Genomic DNA, 20,351 nt, shown 5'->3' with positions numbered 1-20,351 from the left:
AGATTTTTTTTTGTAAACAAAAAAAATAGCAGAGATTTGGACAAAAAATTATATTAAATTTATTTTACATTCCCTTTTTGAAATGATGATTAAATTGATATTCTACTTAGAAATAAAATAAATCATATTTAGTTGAAAAGACAAAGTTTCCATTAAAAGTTGAAATAAAAATCTTTCCAAATTCAGTAAAACTAAGTCCTTTTATTTGCTTAAATATCTAATAATATTTAATTTTATTTTTTTAAATGAATAAGTTTAAAAATACTTCCCGCCCGTGTGGATCAATCGGATCGCGCACTGGACTCACAATCCAGAGGTCACCGGTTCGAATCCCGCGGCGGGCGCTCTAAAATTCTTTGTGTAAATTTGGGGTTTCGGCGCCGTCGCTCCGTGCCATACTTTCATACACTTAGGAGCCCAGGGCGGCGAAGTCCTTGTAGATAAAAAGGAAGACACTAGTGGTTGGTACTAGCCAATGGTGGCCGACAGCTATAAAGTCAACTTCGTTTTTTTAAATACTTTGGATAATCTCAAACCTTTCAACTTTAAGGTTGATTACGTTACGATTGAAATCATTCTGAAAGTTAATTATTAACCGCGAAACTTAAAATCGGATAAAATAAAACAGAACAGATAAACATTCAAATTTCAAATGAGTGTTTCTGGAAATTTGGGAAAAAAATGAATGATGAAATTTTCAATGACAAGTTGTTTTAAGACACAAGAAATGTATTAATTATGTTGTTTATCGATCGTACTTTTTTAACATTTTGTAATTTATTTTTGAAAGCCAAAAATAATAAAAATTATGCAAATATTGTGCAAATGCAATACTGTGTACCTGTTGTGGAATCTTTTCAATAAAATGTGTAAATAACCTGAAAAAGGTACATTGAAACATGTAAATGAACCAAAAAAAAACTAAACTACTTTATGTCATCCATTGTAATATGGGTATCCTATGCTGATAGGACCTCCAGTACCATTTCTGCAAGAAAATTTTGTTTTTGCCAAACATCGAAATTCAGCCTCTTTTATTTTAACCTTAATTGTGTCTGAAAAATGTGCAATTACGCTTGAGCAATAAAGGAAGTATTTACTTAACATATTTTATACTAAAAAAATAAAACCGAATTTTTAGGAACTATAAATTTGCTATCGAAATTTCCTGTTCTTAAAACTTATAGCCTATTAGGGTCAATTACACGTTAAAAAAACTTTTTTTTTACTGGCGTCCAGGTATGTTCAGCACAAAACACAATTTCTTCCAAAGAAGCTGAGAAAACTTTCCACCATTTTTTTATTTTTGAACTATTCTACAACATTTAAATTGAGCAAAAAATATTTTTTTCTTATACTTCTCCCAAAACTGTTACTTTTTAAATTAATTTTGAGAGGTTGAAAATTCAATGGTTGAATTTCTCTCTTGTTAGTGTATTTTTAACTAAAATAATGAGTGAAAAAGTTAAAAACAAAAACCGATGAAAAGATTTACTTGATGTGAAATTAAAAAAAAATTAAAAGCAATAAAATGCAATGAAATATGTCATTTTATTTATTTATTTTTTTCAAACATTCTCTTGGACACATTTTTTCAAAAAAGGGGGAACATTTGGGTTCCCAGATAAAATGACTCTCTGCTTCACAAGCAGAAAAATGTGTTTTGGGTTATTTTAAGCATCTGTGTAAATTTGTTGTAGAGCATTAAATTTACAATGAGAATCTCACTTTTGAGAATATTTGGATGGAAGTAGCGCACCGTACAGAGCAAACCGTGAGAAAATTGGGTTTTTCATACATTACATACATACAAACTTAACCTTTGGGTATCAATGGGTAAATGTTGACCGATTTTACTCAAATTTGGCCAAGAGTCCTAAAATAGCTCAAGGAACAATATTCAGCTTGTGGAGCGAGGTTTTGAAAAAAAGTCCCATATTCTGGGCACCCTAATGGACAGTTCCTGCAACAATATTCCACCAAAATTCCAATCTTTTAAAATTAAATTTGTTTTACTGTATACTTTGAATTTCTTGTTTTATAAATTCTCTATAATGCATTAACTCAAAAATGCAAAATGCATATGATTAATTTATTCAAGCATGGACAGTACAGTGTTAATAAGCTCAAGAGGCAAAATCAACTTTTCAGCACTTCCCGGGCAGACGTTAATAGCAAAATTAATAATATTTCAATAACAAATTCTGTTAAAATAACAAAAAGAGTTATTATTTTATCCTGAACTTAAAATTCAAGAAGAAAAAAAAATAACAGTTTCTGATAAAATAACAAGATTTGGTATAGAAGTGATATTATACTGAAAATGTTTAATAACACGCTAATAAGAGGAATTGTTGTACATTTCAAAAACTCTCCTAATAACAAGAGTTGTTATTCTTATGGTATTCTGACTTAGAAATAAAATTACCATAAATCGCACAAATGGGAAAGTCAAGGAAAAGTTTTTAAGTGTCCATAACACAATCTGTTATTATTTTTTCTTTTGTTAAATATGTTTAGATCTTTGGTATAATTTTGTCCAATTTCGTCGGGGTCATTATTTTTGCCATGAAATGGGGTCCTTAAGCTAAAATTATTCCTAAAAGTAGAAATTTTGAAAGCTGATTTTTTTAATAATTTGATATACCCATATTGGACGCCATCTTGATGTGTGTGTGTGCAACCAACCAAACGGGACCACGCGGTCGCCTCTTACAAATTGAGTTGTTTCCATGAAATTTTGATTTTTTTTTAAATCTATACATGCAAATAACTCGCATAGGCATTTGGAAGGTGTTAGCTCTGCCGAGCTTCGGTGACCCATTTCTACGCTGGCTAGCCGAGCGCGAGGTACCTCAGCTTGAATCGACAAGCCCCGCCCTGAAGAACGTTTGCATCAATCGGATTCAAACGTTATTTAGAACTTCCGAACCCTTGCCAAGTGGACAAAGGCTCAGCGCGTATTTAGTTGGTAGAAATAGTATTCCTAATTCCAGTTTTAGCTCACCAAGCCGCGATGGCCTAGTGGTTAGCATTTTTGCTTACCCATTAAAAGGACGGGGGATCGAACCCCGGCTCAAGCTATTTTGATTTTTCATTCTTATTCAGAGTTTCAAAAATTTATAATTCCTTCACTTTCTCGTTGGAAGCAGATGGGAATCGAACCCAGGACAATTCGCATAGCGAACACCGTAACCAGTCAGCCACGGCTGCTCCTTGGGAACGCCCTACCGGCGTTGTCTTGAATGATGTGTGTGCATGTCAGAATAAATGAAAGAATGGTTGTTTTATAAAAAGAACGAGCTCACCAGTGAACATTTGTTCAAAACAAGCTTCTCTTCAATCGTCGTCGTCTTCGTCAAACGAAGGCGGGTTCCATGCCAGTTCCGCAACCAACCCGAAACAGGCCACGTTCTCCATTGAACCGTCCTCCTCCAGCACCACCACCACCGCGATCCATCCAGATTAACCCATTTTTCCGCCGAACACTCGTTTAAAAACTTAACTTTCCAAGTAATTTTCACAATCTTTCATGAAATATTATTGGAGCCCGAGAAAAATTGTGACAGCGAAAAGTTTTCGCGTCCGCACACCCCGATTGCTACGATCGATCCTCAGAAACCCCCATATTGGACGCCATCTTGATATACCCATATTGGACGCCATCTTGGATTACACGCTCCTGGATCGCCGTGACCGATTTTCATGGACATATTCGGGCGACCCTAAATTAGTTAAATTTGATCGGTCACAAGCCTGTTACATGTTGTTTAAAAATACTTGAAGATTCACTATTCGCCATATTGGACGCCATCTTGGATTACACGCTACTGGGTCGCCGTGACCGATTTTCATGGTCGTATTCGGGTTCGGCGACCCCAAATTAGTTAAATTTGATCGGTCACAAGCCTGTTACATCTTGTTTAAAAATACTTGAAGATTCTCTCTTCGCCATATTGGACACCATCTTGGATTACACGCTACTGGGTCGCCGTGACCGAATTTCATGGTCGTATTCGAGTTCAGCGACCCCAAATTAGTTAAATTTGATCGGTCACAAGCCTGTTACATGTTGTTTAAAAATACTTGAAGATTCACTATTCGCCATATTCGACGCTATCTTGGATTACACGCTGCTGGATCGCCGTGACCGATTTTCATGGTCGTATTCGGGTTCAGCGACCCCAAATTAGTTAAAATTGATCGGTCACAAGCCTGTTACATGTTGTTTAAAAATACTTGAAGATTCATTATTCGCCATATTGGACGCCATCTTGGATTACACGCTCCTGGATCGCCGTGACCGATTTTCATGGACATATTCGGGTTCAGCGACCCCAAATTAGTTAAATTTGATCGGTCACAAGCCTGTTACATGTTGTTTAAAAATACTTGAAGATTCACTATTCGCCATATTGGACGCCATCTTGGATTACACGCTACTGGGTCGCCGTGACCGATTTTCATGGTCGTATTCGGGTTCGGCGACCCCAAATTAGTTAAATTTGATCGGTCACAAGCCTGTTACATCTTGTTTAAAAATACTTGAAGATTCTCTCTTCGCCATATTGGACACCATCTTGGATTACACGCTACTGGGTCGCCGTGACCGAATTTCATGGTCGTATTCGGGTTCAGCGACCCCAAATTAGTTAAATTTGATCGGTCACAAGCCTGTTACATCTTGTTTAAAAAAAATTGAAGATTCTCTCTTCGCCATATTGGACGCCATCTTGGATTACATGCTACTGGGTCGCCGTGACCGAATTTCATGGTCGTATTCGGGTTCGGCGACCCCAAATTAGTTAAATTTGATCGGTCACAAGCCTGTTACATCTTGTTTAAAAATACTTGAAGATTCTCTCTTCGCCATATTGGACACCATCTTGGATTACACGCTACTGGGTCGCCGTGACCGATTTTCATGGTCATATTCGGGTTCAGCGACCCCAAATTAGTTAAATTTGATCGGTCACAAGCCTGTTACATCTTGTTTAAAAATACTTGAAGATTCTTTCTTCGCCATATTGGACGCAATCTTGGATAACACGCTACTGGGTCGCCGTGACCAATTTGCATGGTCATATTCGAGTTCAGCGACCCCAAATTAGTTAAATTTGATCGGTCACAAGCCTGTTACATCTTGTTTAAAAATACTTGAAGATTCTCTCTTCGCCATATTGGACGCCATCTTGGATTACACGCTCCTGGGTCGCCGTGACCGATTTTCATGGTCATATTCGAGTTTAGCGACCCCAAATTAGTTAAATTTGATCGGTCACAAGCCTGTTACATGGTGTTTAAAAACACTTGAAAATTCACTTTTCGCCATATTGGACGCCATCTTGGATTACACGCTCCTGGATCGCCGTGACCGATTTTCATGGTCATATTCGGGTTCAGCGACCCGAAATTAGTTAAAATCGACACGTCGACAACCTTCATACTGTGATATTGTTGACTTCTCTGTATAGCCGCCATATTGGTCGCCATCTTGAATATCTCGCTTTCCTTAAGGAATTCGGCTTCGTGACCGCGATTTTCGGACTCAGTGGGGTCGATTTAGTCTAGATCCATCAAAACCTGGCCTGTTACATGATTTGCCGTTAGACACACGAAAATGAGCCCTTTTTCGATTTCGTGCCTTGACTACTAAGGGACTATACTACAATTGGCTAGAACTATGGAATAATTTTGACCAATTTAATCGTGGTCATTTATTTGACCATGAAATGGGGTCCTTAAGCTTAAATTAATCTGATAAAATTAACTTTTGAAAGTTTTTTTTTTAATTGTGTTGTATTCCCTAATGGAATTGATTTATCTATTGAAAATTTTTGAAATGTGAATAACAAAAACTGTTATTATTTTCACAGAGTGAGGAAGTCGGAGCTAACGTTGAAGTTCGAGCTGGAGTGAGACCTCGGAGACGGCATCGGATTCAGCTAATTTTCAGCAACTTTTACTTGGAGTCGGAATCTGTGAAGTCGGGTATTTTTGGAGAGCTGAAGTCGGCGTTGACGTCATATCCTGCATCCAGAGTCGGAGTTGTCTTCAAAGTATGGATTCAAAGTCGCTTGAAGATACTTGACTCTGCAGACCTGACTAGTACAGAAGAGTTTTGGCAACTGCAGGTTTATTGGCAAATGGCAAATAAACCAAAACAATAACTTTTTTTGCTATGGAGACATACCAGTTCAATAACAATTTTTGTTATTATCCTGCTCCTCCTCTCCGCAAATCAAATCTTGATATTCCTTCATGATTCCTTCTGTGTTATTGGTTTGTTATTGCAATAACAACATAATAACAGTTTAAGTTATTCTTCAAACAAATCTTTGTTTTTGATTTTTGTTATTTTAACAACTAATCCATATTTATTTCGATCTTCTCACAATATCAAAAACTGACCTTGCCAAGTTATTTCCGTCTGCTCGGGTTGTACTGAAAAGTATTAATTTTCGATTCTGTTTTGGAGTTTGTCACTAATTTTGATTTTGACTTTTGATTCTCAATTTAGGGTTATTTAATGCCAATTCTAAAAGAGAAAACTTTCCGTGCCAGCTCCCCTTTATTAATAAAGGCCGAATCGTTTTTCGATTATCCTCAGCTCATCAATCGGAAGTAAGTGGAAACCGCTCGCTGGAACACCGGAAACGGACTAGACAGAATCGACTACTCCGCCTAGACCGTGGAGCGACCATCCAAGTGGAACGGATCGAAAAACTGCCAAGAACTGAATGTTTTCTTCTCTGGCCAGGGTGAAAGAAGAGGGGGTCCCCAAATTGGATTTTTTCTCTCACTGTCGATGAAAATTTTCTGGAAAAAAAGAACAACCTCAGCGCAGCCAAGAAGCACACCTTAATTACACACTTTGCACCCTTGGAAGGAGGGCAATATTTGTGGCTTTGCTGGTTGGCTGGTTTAGTTCTTAACTTGCTTTTGTTACTACTGCGTTGGGACCTTCTTTGGGGTTGGAAATTGGTGCAGTTTTTAAGAATAAAGTTTGGGTTATTTTTTTGTTAAGTTGAGTGCTCTCAGTTCCATAGTCAAAGTTAATGTGTAATTTAAGAAAGATATTTTGAGTAAATATTATCTCAAAATAATCATTTTCTTTTCTAAAAACTTTTTACGATTTAACACTCTCAATTTCCACCGCATCAATTTTTCTTCTCACCTTTTTCCGCAAATACCATCACTAAATCACCGAAAAGGTGTCGATTCGTTTCGGAATCCACCCTCGCCTCAGAGCGGTTCGATTCCGAAATTGCTATAATTTAAACTAGCGTACGTGAGTGTGAATGTGTGTCCGCTGGCAACGTTGGCCAGCAGCAGTGTTGCCAATGGCCGGGCCCAGACGTCTCTCCATTAGACAGCAGGTGGAAAGCGAAATTGCTGTTAAAATTTAAATCAAATTATACGGTGTGGCATTTTTTTCTTCTGCTCTCTTTTTTTCGGGCAATCTGCTAAAAGAGACAGAAGTGGTGGAGCAAAATCGATGGGTGAGGTAGAGGATTGTAATTTTGGCAAGGTGAAAAAAAGTTTTGTCAAATATTATAAACAATTTGAAGAAACTTCAATTTATAAGTTTGTTCAAAATTACGTCACCTTACCCTAGCTGCAGGTATATCCAACGAAAAAAAAGTGAGTCTTCCAAAAGTGGACACTGAAATCGAATCTTACTTTTTCAGCGCTGCCCGCTTCGGGGGTCATTAGTTGTCCGACTGAATTCATGTTTTTTTTTTTCTGCTCAACTCTAGTTTTTCTCACTTTCAATGATATTCTTTCGGGGCTTTTTTCATTGATTTTGTTGTGGGGGAGTTTGCCGCAAACTTGGCACGAGTTGGGAGGGGGAGAAGGGGACGCGGTCAATCAATCGATAGAAAGCGTGAACATTAAGTAATTTCGAGGAATTTTGATTTCATTTCGAGCGCGTTAATTAGCGCAAGTGATTGCGCGATGTGGGGGCAGACAAGTCTGGCCAATTTGGTTTTCTAGATTGGAAATTAGATGAATTTTGAGTTGAAATTTATACTTTATCGTGATGACAGATCAAATAGAGTTTTTTTCAAAAAAGAAAATAATTAATGAAAAAATAATAGAAGAAATCGAAAAGCTTTTTATTGATATTTGTTGGTTGAATTGTTATTGAATGACAATAATTAAAAATCTAAGCCATATTTGTATCCCGATATATTAATATCAGTTCATTTAAATTTATAGACTAAAAATGAAGATCAAAAAAAAATATTCAGAAAATAATAGGTTTCTAAATCTCTGTCCTTCAGAATTTGTTTAAGAATTTCAAAACTGTTTTATTTTTTTTTTAATTGAAAGATATTTATCTTTGATGATATTGCAAAATATTCCTAGAGTTTTTTTTTATATTTTTGAATTCAAGTTAAGTAAAAAGTCAAGTCAATAGCCAAAATAAAGAAAAATGTTTTATAAAAATCCAGATTTGATTAGAAAAATATTGGAAATTCAATGCATGAAATTCCTTATTTTTATGTATGTGATAAAAAAAATGTGGGTAGTACCTTCGAAGATTATTGAGTATTTATTCAAAGTACCTATTTAAAAAAAAATATACATTTGAGCAATTCTCTCAGATCTCTGTCATTCGATTTTTTTTTTTGTATTTTATGATCCGACTGGTGCCTTCGGTATGTCTAAAGAAAAATTAAAATTAAATTAAAAATCACCATTTTTTTTAACCGTGTATCATTTTTTTCAGTGTAGTTCTTATCCGTACCTACAACTTTGCCGAAGACACCAAATCGATCAAAAAATTCCTTTAAAAGATACAGAATTTTTGAATTTTCATGTATCATTTTTGCATGGACAGCTGCCAAATTTAAATGGAAAATTATATGAACAAACTATTGATGCGAAATGGCTTCTTTGGGCATACCAAAAGCACCATAAAAGTTTCAGCTGGATTAAAAAAATACAAAAGCTAAAATAAAAAAAATACCGATTTCGTAGGAAATTGCTCATTTAGCTTTTTCGAAGCTGCAAATTAAAATTCAAAAAATATTTCAAGGTCGCGAATAGATAAAAAAAAAGCAGTTGGACCTAAAAGTATATTTAAACTCAAATAAATAATTTATGCAATTTAACCTAGAAGCTTGTCTAAAACTAAACATCCCAGCATTGATTGAACTTATAACACAATATGTTGGTTTCTCAAAGACCTCATATTTGAAAACTAAACAATCATAAAAAAAATCAATTTAATATTTTACTTATAATTTTCCTTTATTCAACTAAACAAGATCATCAAACAAGAATCCTTTTAAAACACATTTTTCAATTATAATTAAAAAAAAGCTTTTGCATAATTAAATTTTTATTAATTTTTTTTATTTAATGTAATGTTTAATTCCTTATTTATTCTCTGATTTAGTCTTCCAAAAACCTGCCATGAAAATTGTTTTTAAAATGAAAATTTTCTGCAGGGTTCAAAATTTGCTGGCAATCCTTTAGATATTTTTGGAACCAATTTCAATTGATTTAAGAAAAGATCATAACGGTTGTGATTTTGAATTGGAAATGCGTTTTAGTATTTGATATATTTGTTTTGTGAGCAATTCCAGCTCAAATCAGGATTTTTTCTGGTACTTTTGTACACGACCCTCTCCGACTTCAATGAAACTTTTTAGACATGTTATTCTAGGCCTATATAAGCCATTTTTGTGTATATGGAGCTAATAGTACTCGAAAATAACATTTGAGAAGGGCGTAAGGTATTTAAATATTTTTGTATTTTGCAATTTTAAATTTACTGTATCTCGAAGCCGTTGCATCGTATCAAAAAGTGGTCAAAGACAAACTTGTAGGAAATTAGACGGGCTTTCTGAAAAAAATACACTTAAAGAAAAATACAGGCCACTTTCATGAAAATTTTAAATTTTTAAGTTTAAAAGTTAAATTTGGAGGTGATGTCACGATTTGTTTTTGTTCAAAGATTTTGAGGAAATAGCCTAAAATGATACAAAAAACTCACGAAAAATGCAGGATGGTATGTCTCTCCTTGAAAAAATACAAAAATCATTCACTAAAACTGTTTTTTTTTTTGGAAAGTGGTCTAAATGTCAAAATTTTTAAAAACCGATAGTGGAAATCGATTCCTCAGACAATTTTACATAAAAGTCTCCATATTGACCACTGTCCTATGTCCAATCCTTGTGAAGATACAGCGGTTTTAAAAATAAAAATGTTGAAAAAAAAGGTTTTTTGATGTTTTTTTTTAAATTTCTAAATGATAGACTTGATTTTTCAGTCTCGAAAATATTTTTACCGGAAAGCTCGTCCAATTTCCCATAAGTTTGTCTTTGGCAGCATTTCAATTGGATGTATGGGCTTGCAGATATGACCTTAATTACCTGCTCATAACTGCCCAAGTAACATTTTTTTCCAGGAGTTCTACAAGAGCTCTTCAAGATAGCTACAGCATAGCAGTTTGGACCGCGGTAGGATAAAACTCTCTTCAAGTACTCTTCCAAACTCCTGAAGAAGTTTTGAAGAGAATTTTATCCTACCGCAGTCCAAACTGCTATGCTGTAGCTATCTTGAAGAGCTCTTGTAGAACTCCTGGAAAAAAATGTTACTTGGGCTGAGAATAGTATATTTTTTTTCAGTGTAGTAGAAACATGGATACAAAATAAGCTTACGTAAATATTAAAACGAGTCAAATTAAAAAGCTGCCAAAGACAAACTTATAGAAATTGCAAAAAACCATTTTTTCAACATTTTTGCCTTCCTCACTGAGGTAAGGCTTTAATCCTGCTCTAAAAATGAACTTTTTATTAAAAGCTCAAAGACCCACCTTCATGTATACATATCGACTCAGAATCGAAAACTGAACAAATGTCTGTGTGTGTGTATGTGTGTGTGTATGTGTGTGTGTATGTGTGTGTGTATGTGTGTGTATGTATGTATGTGACCAAAATTCTCACTGAGTTTTCTCAGCACTGGCTGAACCGATTTTGACCAAACCAGTTGCATTCGACTTGGTTTAGGGTCCCATACATCGCTATTGAATTGTTTGAAGTTTCGATAACTAGTTCAAAAGTTATGTATAAAAATGTGTTTTCACATTTATCTGGATCTCATTTATATGCATGTAAACGATGTCCGGATCCATCATCCGACACATCGTTGGTTAGGTAATTGAAAGACCTTTCCAACGAGTTCACAACATTGAGGATCTGGCAACCCTGTCTCGATTTATGACCCCTTAAGTGATATATATGTACTTTTTTGATGCCGGATCTCACTTAAATGTATGTAAACGATGTCCAGATCCATCATCTGACCCATCGTTGGTTAGGTAATTGAAAGACCTTTCCAACGAGTTCACAACATTGAGGATCTGGCAACCCTGTCTCGATTTATGACCACTTAAGTGATATATATGTACTTTTTTGATGCCGGATCTCACTTAAATGTATGTAAACGATGTCCAGATCCATCATCTGACCCATCGTTGGTTAGATAATTGAAAGACCTTTCCAACGAGTTCACTACATTGAGGATCTGGCAACCCTGTCTCGAGTTATGACCACTTAAGTGATATATTTGTACTTTTTTGATGCCGGATCTCACTTAAATGTATGGAAACGATGTCCAGATCCATCATCTGACCCATCGTTGGTTAGGTAATTGAAAGACCTTTCCAACGAGTTCACAACATTGAGGATCTGGCAACCCTGTCTCGATTTATGACCACTTAAGTGATATATATGTACTTTTTTGATGCCGGATCTCACTTAAATGTATGTAAACGATGTCCGGATCCATCATCTGACCCATCGTTGGTTAGATAATTGAAAGACCTTTCCAACGAGTTCACAACATTGAGGATCTGGCAACCCTGTCTCAATTTATGACCCCTTAAGTGATATATATGTACTTTTTTGATGCCGGATCTCACTTAAATGTATGTAAACGATGTCCAGATCCATCATCTGACCCTTCGTTGGTTAGGTAATTGAAAGACCTTTCCAACGAGTTCACAACATTGAGGATCTGGCAACCCTGTCTCGATTTATGACCCCTTAAGTGATATATATGTACTTTTTTGATGCCGGATCTCACTTAAATGTATGTAAACGATGTCCAGATCCATCATCTGACCCATCGTTGGTTAGATAATTGAAAGACCTTTCCAACGAGTTCACAACATTGAGGATCTGGCAACCCTGTCTCGATTTATGACCCCTTAAGTGATATATATGTACTTTTTTGATGCCGGATCTCACTTAAATGTATGTAAACGATGTCCAGATCCATCATCTGACCCATCGTTGGTTAGGTAATTGAAAGACCTTTCCAACGAGTTCACAACATTGAGGATCTGGCAACCCTGTCTCGATTTATGACCACTTAAGTGATATATATGTACTTTTTTGATGCCGGATCTCACTTAAATGTATGTAAACGATGTCCGGATCCATCATCTGACCCATCGTTGGTTAGATAATTGAAAGACCTTTCCAACGAGTTCACAACATTGAGGATCTGGCAACCCTGTCTCGATTTATGACCCCTTAAGTGATATATATGTACTTTTTTGATGCCGGATCTCACTTAAATGTATGTAAACGATGTCCAGATCCATCATCTGACCCATCGTTGGTTAGGTAATTGAAAGACCTTTCCAACGAGTTCACAACATTGAGGATCTGGCAACCCTGTCTCGATTTATGACCCCTTAAGTGATATATATGTACTTTTTTGATGCCGGATCTCACTTAAATGTATGTAAACGATGTCCGGATCCATCATCTGACCCATCGTTGGTTAGATAATTGAAAGACCTTTCCAACGAGTTCACAACATTGAGGATCTGGCAACCCTGTCTCGATTTATGACCCCTTAAGTGATATATATGTACTTTTTTGATGCCGGATCTCACTTAAATGTATGTAAACGATGTCCAGATCCATCATCTGACCCATCGTTGGTTAGGTAATTGAAAGACCTTTCCAACGAGTTCACAACATTGAGGATCTGGCAACCCTGTCTCGATTTATGACCACTTAAGTGATATATATGTACTTTTTTGATGCCGGATCTCACTTAAATGTATGTAAACGATGTCCGGATCCATCATCTGACCCATCGTTGGTTAGATAATTGAAAGACCTTTCCAACGAGTTCACAACATTGAGGATCTGGCAACCCTGTCTCGATTTATGACCCCTTAAGTGATATATATGTACTTTTTTGATGCCGGATCTCACTTAAATGTATGTAAACGATGTCCAGATCCATCATCTGACCCATCGTTGGTTAGGTAATTGAAAGACCTTTCCAACGAGTTCACAACATTGAGGATCTGGCAACCCTGTCTCGATTTATGACCACTTAAGTGATATATATGTACTTTTTTGATGCCGGATCTCACTTAAATGTATGGAAACGATGTCCAGATCCATCATTTGACCCATCGTTGGTTAGGTAATTGAAAGACCTTTCCAACGAGTTCACAACATTGAGGATCTGGCAACCCTGTCTCGATTTATGACCCCTTAAGTGATATATATGTACTTTTTTGATGCCGGATCTCACTTAAATGTATGTAAACGATGTCCGGATCCATCATCTGACCCATCGTTAGTTAGATAATTGAAAGACCTTTCCAACGAGTTCACAACATTGAGGATCTGGCAACCCTGTCTCGATTTATGACCCCTTAAGTGATATATATGTACTTTTTTGATGCCGGATCTCACTTAAATGTATGTAAACGATGTCCAGATCCATCATCTGACCCATCGTTGGTTAGGTAATTGAAAGACCTTTCCAACGAGTTCACAACATTGAGGATCTGGCAACCCTGTCTCGATTTATGACCCCTTAAGTGATATATATGTACTTTTTTGATGCCGGATCTCACTTAAATGTATGTAAACGATGTCCGGATCCATCATCTGACCCATCGTTGGTTAGGTAATTGAAAGACCTTTCCAACGAGTTCACAACATTGAGGATCTGGCAACCCTGTCTCGATTTATGACCCCTTAAGTGATATATATGTACTTTTTTGATGCCGGATCTCACTTAAATGTATGTAAACGATGTCCAGATCCATCATCTGACCCATCGTTGGTTAGGTAATTGAAAGACCTTTCCAACGAGTTCACAACATTGAGGATCTGGCAACCCTGTCTCGATTTATGACCCCTTAAGTGATATAAATGTACTTTTTTGATGCCGGATCTCACTTAAATGTATGTAAACGATGTCCGGATCCATCATCTGACCCATCGTTAGTTAGATAATTGAAAGACCTTTCCAACGAGTTCACAACATTGAGGATCTGGCAACCCTGTCTCGATTTATGACCCCTTAAGTGATATATATGTACTTTTTTGATGCCGGATCTCACTTAAATGTATGTAAACGATGTCCAGATCCATCATCTGACCCATCGTTGGTTAGGTAATTGAAAGACCTTTCCAACGAGTTCACAACATTGAGGATCTGGCAACCCTGTCTCGATTTATGACCCCTTAAGTGATATATATGTACTTTTTTGATGCCGGATCTCACTTAAATGTATGTAAACGATGTCCAGATCCATCATCTGACCCATCGTTGGTTAGGTAATTGAAAGACCTTTCCAACGAGTTCACAACATTGAGGATCTGGCAACCCTGTCTCGATTTATGACCACTTAAGTGATATATATGTACTTTTTTGATGCCGGATCTCACTTAAATGTATGGAAACGATGTCCAGATCCATCATCTGACCCATCGTTGGTTAGGTAATTGAAAGACCTTTCCAACGAGTTCACAACATTGAGGATCTGGCAACCCTGTCTCGATTTATGACCACTTAAGTGATATATATGTACTTTTTTGATGCCGGATCTCACTTAAATGTATGTAAACGATGTCCGGATCCATCATCTGACCCATCGTTGGTTAGATAATTGAAAGACCTTTCCAACGAGTTCACAACATTGAGGATCTGGCAACCCTGTCTCGATTTATGACCCCTTAAGTGATATATATGTACTTTTTTGATGCCGGATCTCACTTAAATGTATGTAAACGATGTCCAGATCCATCATCTGACCCATCGTTGGTTAGGTAATTGAAAGACCTTTCCAACGAGTTCACAACATTGAGGATCTGGCAACCCTGTCTCGATTTATGACCCCTTAAGTGATATATATGTACTTTTTTGATGCCGGATCTCACTTAAATGTATGTAAACGATGTCCGGATCCATCATCTGACCCATCGTTGGTTAGATAATTGAAAGACCTTTCCAACGAGTTCACAACATTGAGGATCTGGCAACCCTGTCTCGATTTATGACCCCTTAAGTGATATATATGTACTTTTTTGATGCCGGATCTCACTTAAATGTATGTAAACGATGTCCAGATCCATCATCTGACCCATCGTTGGTTAGGTAATTGAAAGACCTTTCCAACGAGTTCACAACATTGAGGATCTGGCAACCCTGTCTCGATTTATGACCACTTAAGTGATATATATGTACTTTTTTGATGCCGGATCTCACTTAAATGTATGTAAACGATGTCCAGATCCACCATCCGACCCATCGTTGGTTAGGTAATTGAAAGACCTTTCCAACGAGTCCAAAACATTGAAGAACTGGCAACCCTGTATCGAGTTATTACCACTTAAGTTATATCTATGTACTCATTTTTCTGGATCTAAAAAAATAGCTGAAGTATGTGTCCAAACCACTCATATTACCCATTGTTGGTAAAAAGTGAGGAAGGCACCAACCACATAGGTGGATTAAGTTAGTTTTATTTTTAAAACCGCTGTATCTTCACAAGGATTGGACATAGGACAGTGGTCAATATGGAGAATTTTATGTAACATTGTCTGAGGAATCGATTCCCACTATCGGTTTTTGAAAATTTTGACGTTTAGACCACTTTTCAAAAAAACAGTTTTAGTAAATGATTTTTGTATTACCATCCTGCATTTTTCGTGAGTTTTTTGTATCATTTTAGGCTATTTCCTCAAAATCTTTGAACGAAAACAAATCGTGACATCACCTTCAAATTTTACTTTTAAACTTAAAAACTAACTTAATCCACCTATGTGGTTGATGCCTTCCTCATTTTTAATATAAGTGGTTTGCTAGCTATTTTTTAGATCCAGAAAAATAAGTACACAGATATAACTTAAGTGGTCATAACTCGAGACAGTGTTGCCAGATCATCAATGTTGTAGATTCGTTGGAAAGGGTTTTCAATTACCTAAACCAACGATATGTCGAAGATGGATCCGGACATCGTTTACATACATTTAAGTGAGATCCGGCTTCGAAAATGTATATAATTATCACTTAATTGATCATAACTCGAGACAGGGTTGCCAGATCTTCAATGTTGTTGACTCGTTGGAAAGGTATCTCAATTACCTAACCAACGATGGGTCGGATGATGGATCCGGACATCGTTTACATACATTTAAGTGAGATCCGGCTTCAAAAAAGTACATAAAAATTACTTAATTGAGCATAACTCGAGACAGGGTTGCCAGATTTTCAATGTTGTTGACTCGTTGGAAAGGTCTCTCAATTACCTAACCAACGATGGGTCGGATGATGGATCCGGACATCGTTTACATACATTTAAGTGAGATCCGGCTTCAAAAAAGTACATACTTATCACTCAAGTGGTCATAACTCGAGACAGGGTTGCCAGATCTTCAATGTTGTGGACTCGTTGGAAAGGTCTCTCGATTATCTAACCAACGATGGGTCGGATGATGGATCCGGACATCGTTTACATACATTTAAGTGAGATCTGGCTTCAAAAAAGTACATAAACATCACTTAAGTGGTCATAACTCGAGACAGGGTTGCCAGATCTTCAATGTTGTGGACTCGTTGGAAAGGTCTTTCGATTATCTAACCAACGATGGGTCGGTTGATAGATCCGGACATCGTTTACATACATTTAAGTGAGATCCGGCTTCGAAAATGTATATAATTATCACTTAAGTGGTCATAACTTGAGACAGGGTCGCCAGATCTTCAACGTTGTGGACTCGTTGGAAAGGTCTCTCAATTACCTAACCAACGATGGGTCGGATGATGGATCCGGACATCGTTTACATACATTTAAGTGAGATCCGGCTTCAAAAAAGTACATACTTATCACTTAAGTGGTCATAACTCGAGACAGGTTTGCCAGATCCTCAATATTGTGAACTCGTTGGAAAGGTCTCTCGATTATCTAACCAACGATGGGTCGGATGATGGATCCGGACATCGTTTACATACATTTAAGAGAGATCTGGCTTCAAAAAAGTACATAAATATCACTTAAGTGGTCATAACTTGAGACAGGGTTGCCAGATCTTCAATGTTGTGGACTCGTTGGAAAGGTCTCTCAATTATCTAACCAACGATGGGTCGGATGATGGATCCGGACATCGTTTACATACATTTAAGTGAGATCCGGCTTAAAAAAAGTACATAAAAATCACTTAAGTGGTCATAACTCGAGACAGGGTTGCCAGATCTTTAATGTTAAGGACTCGTTGGAAAGGTCTCTCAATTACCTAACCAACGATGGGTCGGATGATGGATCCGGACATCGTTTACATACATTTAAGTGAGATCCGGCTTCAAAAAAGTACATAAATATCACTTAAGTGGTCATAACTCGAGACAGGGTTGCCAGATCTTCAATGTTGTGGACTCGTTGGAAAGGTCTCTCGATTACCTAACCAACGATGGGTTGGATGATGGATCCGGACATCGTTTACATACATTTAAGTGAGATCCGGCTTCAAAAAGTTCATAAATTGCACTTAAGTGGTCATAACTCGAGACAGGGTTGCCAGATCTTCAATGTTGTGGACTCATTGGAAAGGTCTCTCGATTACCTAACCAACGATGGGTTGGATGATGGATCCGGACATCGTTTACATGCATATAAATGAGATCCGGATATATGTGAAAACACATTTTTATACATAACTTTTGAACTAGTTATCGAAACTTCAAACAATTCAATAGCGATGTATGGGACCCTAAACCAAGTCGAATGCAACTGGTTTGGTCAAAATCGGTTCAGCCAGTGCTGAGAAAACTCAGTGAGAATTTTGGTCACATACATACATACACACACATACACACACACATACACACACACAGACATTTGTTCAGTTTTCGATTCTGAGTCGATATGTATACATGAAGGTGGGTCTTCGAGCTTTTAATAAAAAGTTCATTTTTAGAGCAGGATTATAGCCTTACCTCAGTGAGGAAGGCAAAATTGAAAAATCTCATGAAAGTGGCGTGTTTTTTTCTTTCAGTGTATTGTTTCAGAAAGCCCGTCCAGTTGCCTACAAGTTAGTCTTTTACCACTTTTTGATACGATGCAACGGCTTTGAGTTACAGTAATTTTTAAATTACAAGATACACACATATTTAAATTACTTACGCCCTTCTCAAATGTCAGTTTCGAGTACAATTGGCTCCATATACACAAAAAGGGCTTATATAGGCCTAGAATTACATGTCTAAAAAGTTTCATTGAAGTCGGAGAGGGTCGGGTACAAAAGTACCAGAAAAATTCCTGATTTGAGCTGGAATTGCTCTTGTATAAAAAAAATCGTTTTGAAATCTTATTGTCTGCGTTGACATTTCGATTTAATCGATACATTTTAATTCAGTCAGAGAAACTAGTCCAAGTCATTTTTTTCAACTTACTCTAGGCCTTTTACAATTAAGAAAAAGATTCTAGAATTTTGCACAACTGGACATTTTTGAAGTTGATATAAGTATAAGTTGAAGTATAAGTTGAATTGAATTTTAGTAAATTTTCTGTTAAATCTGTTACGTTTTCTTTCAAATATGAATACCATGGCTTTTGATTTCAATTTGTATATTTTTTTGCCTTCAAATTGAATTTAAAAAAAATGTTTTTTCAATATAAATGATTCATTATGGGTGAACTCTGGATTTTTTCAAGCGTCATTTTAAAATTCTGGGATATTTACTTGAATTTTTTTTTTGTGTTTCCTTTTTTCAAACATTTAAGAACTTTTAAAAATATTTGGAACGGCCTTTTTTAATATAAGTTATCGAATCATCCAAATAAAGTTTTAAAAAATGCTTCAATGTCAGCAAAAATTGTTCAAGTATGATCAATTTATCCAAAAAGACATCATTTTAATGGAATTACAAGCCACAAATTAAACATTCACAGCCACATTTCCCCCTCTAGGAGCACCTCCCAGCGCGCATTTGTAATTATCGGTTAAATTAAAGTTCCAGCAGAACACCAGAACCAGAGAAATATACATGTTTTTTTTTACTTATCAGTGAGTGTGTTTGTGCATGCAGCGTGTTGTTCGATAATTTAATAACATTTTACACGAAGTCGCACCACGGGAGGTGCACACATTTCGCACAAAGGAAAGTAAATAAAGTTGAAAAAACAGCGAATCGAGTGCGCAAAAGTAAAAAAAAAGACGTGTCAATAATTATAAAATTCAATCCAATTGAAGTGGATGTTAAAAATGGATGCGTCGCCCACCCACACCCAACACTGGTGAAATTTTAATGAACTCATTTGCAAATATTGATGAATTTTCGAGCGGAGCGTTTGAAAATGCTGCAGATGAATTTCAATTAACCACAAATGGCCACCAAAGATCGCGCCGTCGTTTGATGGTGTACGCGTTTGAACGCGTCACATTTTTCTGGCTTATTTTCACGTGAATTTTGGTTGGATAATCGCCTTAATTCGGCATAAATTAAACTGTACCTTTTATCCCATTAGCAGCAGTGTTGCTGGATGTAACCTATAAAGAGAGAGAAAAAAGGGCGAAAAAATGCATGTTAATATTTTTACATTGATCGGTACGGAGGATTAAAGGATGGGGTGCGGTGAGGAGTTAAGCTATCATTAACCTTCGAGGGAAAAGTGGAATAAAACCACAAAACCGTTCGGCATTGAGCTACGATTACCAAATTGGATTAAATGGTAATTTATGTTCATCCCGAGAGCAGCTCGTAACAGTGACCTATTAATTTGAATTTCAACATCCCTCAAACAACCTTCAACAACTTCTCGACATCATTACGCAACTCACCTCTGCCCATCAGGTGAGCCTATGCCACTAATTACCCACTTTTAGTTGCCAACCTCAGACGTCATTCTACTTCTTGGAGGTTTTGCAACTACACAACAGACTGTGTGCAGAACGCGTCATCCTCCTAATTTACCTGTTTTTTCTTACATACTTCTCTTCCCTAATGGGCGGTTAATTACACGAAGAATTACACGGTAGTACGAGGCTTCCTTTTTGTCCCCATTAAAGTGCCAT

The 20,351-nt window shown here is 36.7% G+C and overlaps 1 protein-coding gene across 1 annotated transcript in view; it reads right to left on the bottom strand.

Annotated features, from left to right (window-relative positions):
* Positions 1-19,837, bottom strand: part of LOC120414196 (uncharacterized) — a 260,154-nt gene extending 240,317 nt beyond the window's left edge. Inside the window, exon 1 of the mRNA XM_039575277.2 lies at positions 19,790-19,837. The gene's annotated coding sequence lies outside the window, so the exon portion shown is untranslated. The remainder of the gene's footprint in view (positions 1-19,789) is intronic.
* Positions 19,838-20,351: the final 514 nt, after the last annotated feature.

Source organism: Culex pipiens, chromosome 3 (genome assembly GCF_016801865.2).
Source record: "Culex pipiens pallens isolate TS chromosome 3, TS_CPP_V2, whole genome shotgun sequence".
Classification (NCBI taxonomy): Eukaryota; Metazoa; Arthropoda; class Insecta; order Diptera; family Culicidae; genus Culex; species Culex pipiens.
This window is presented reverse-complemented; position numbering and strand designations above follow the sequence as displayed.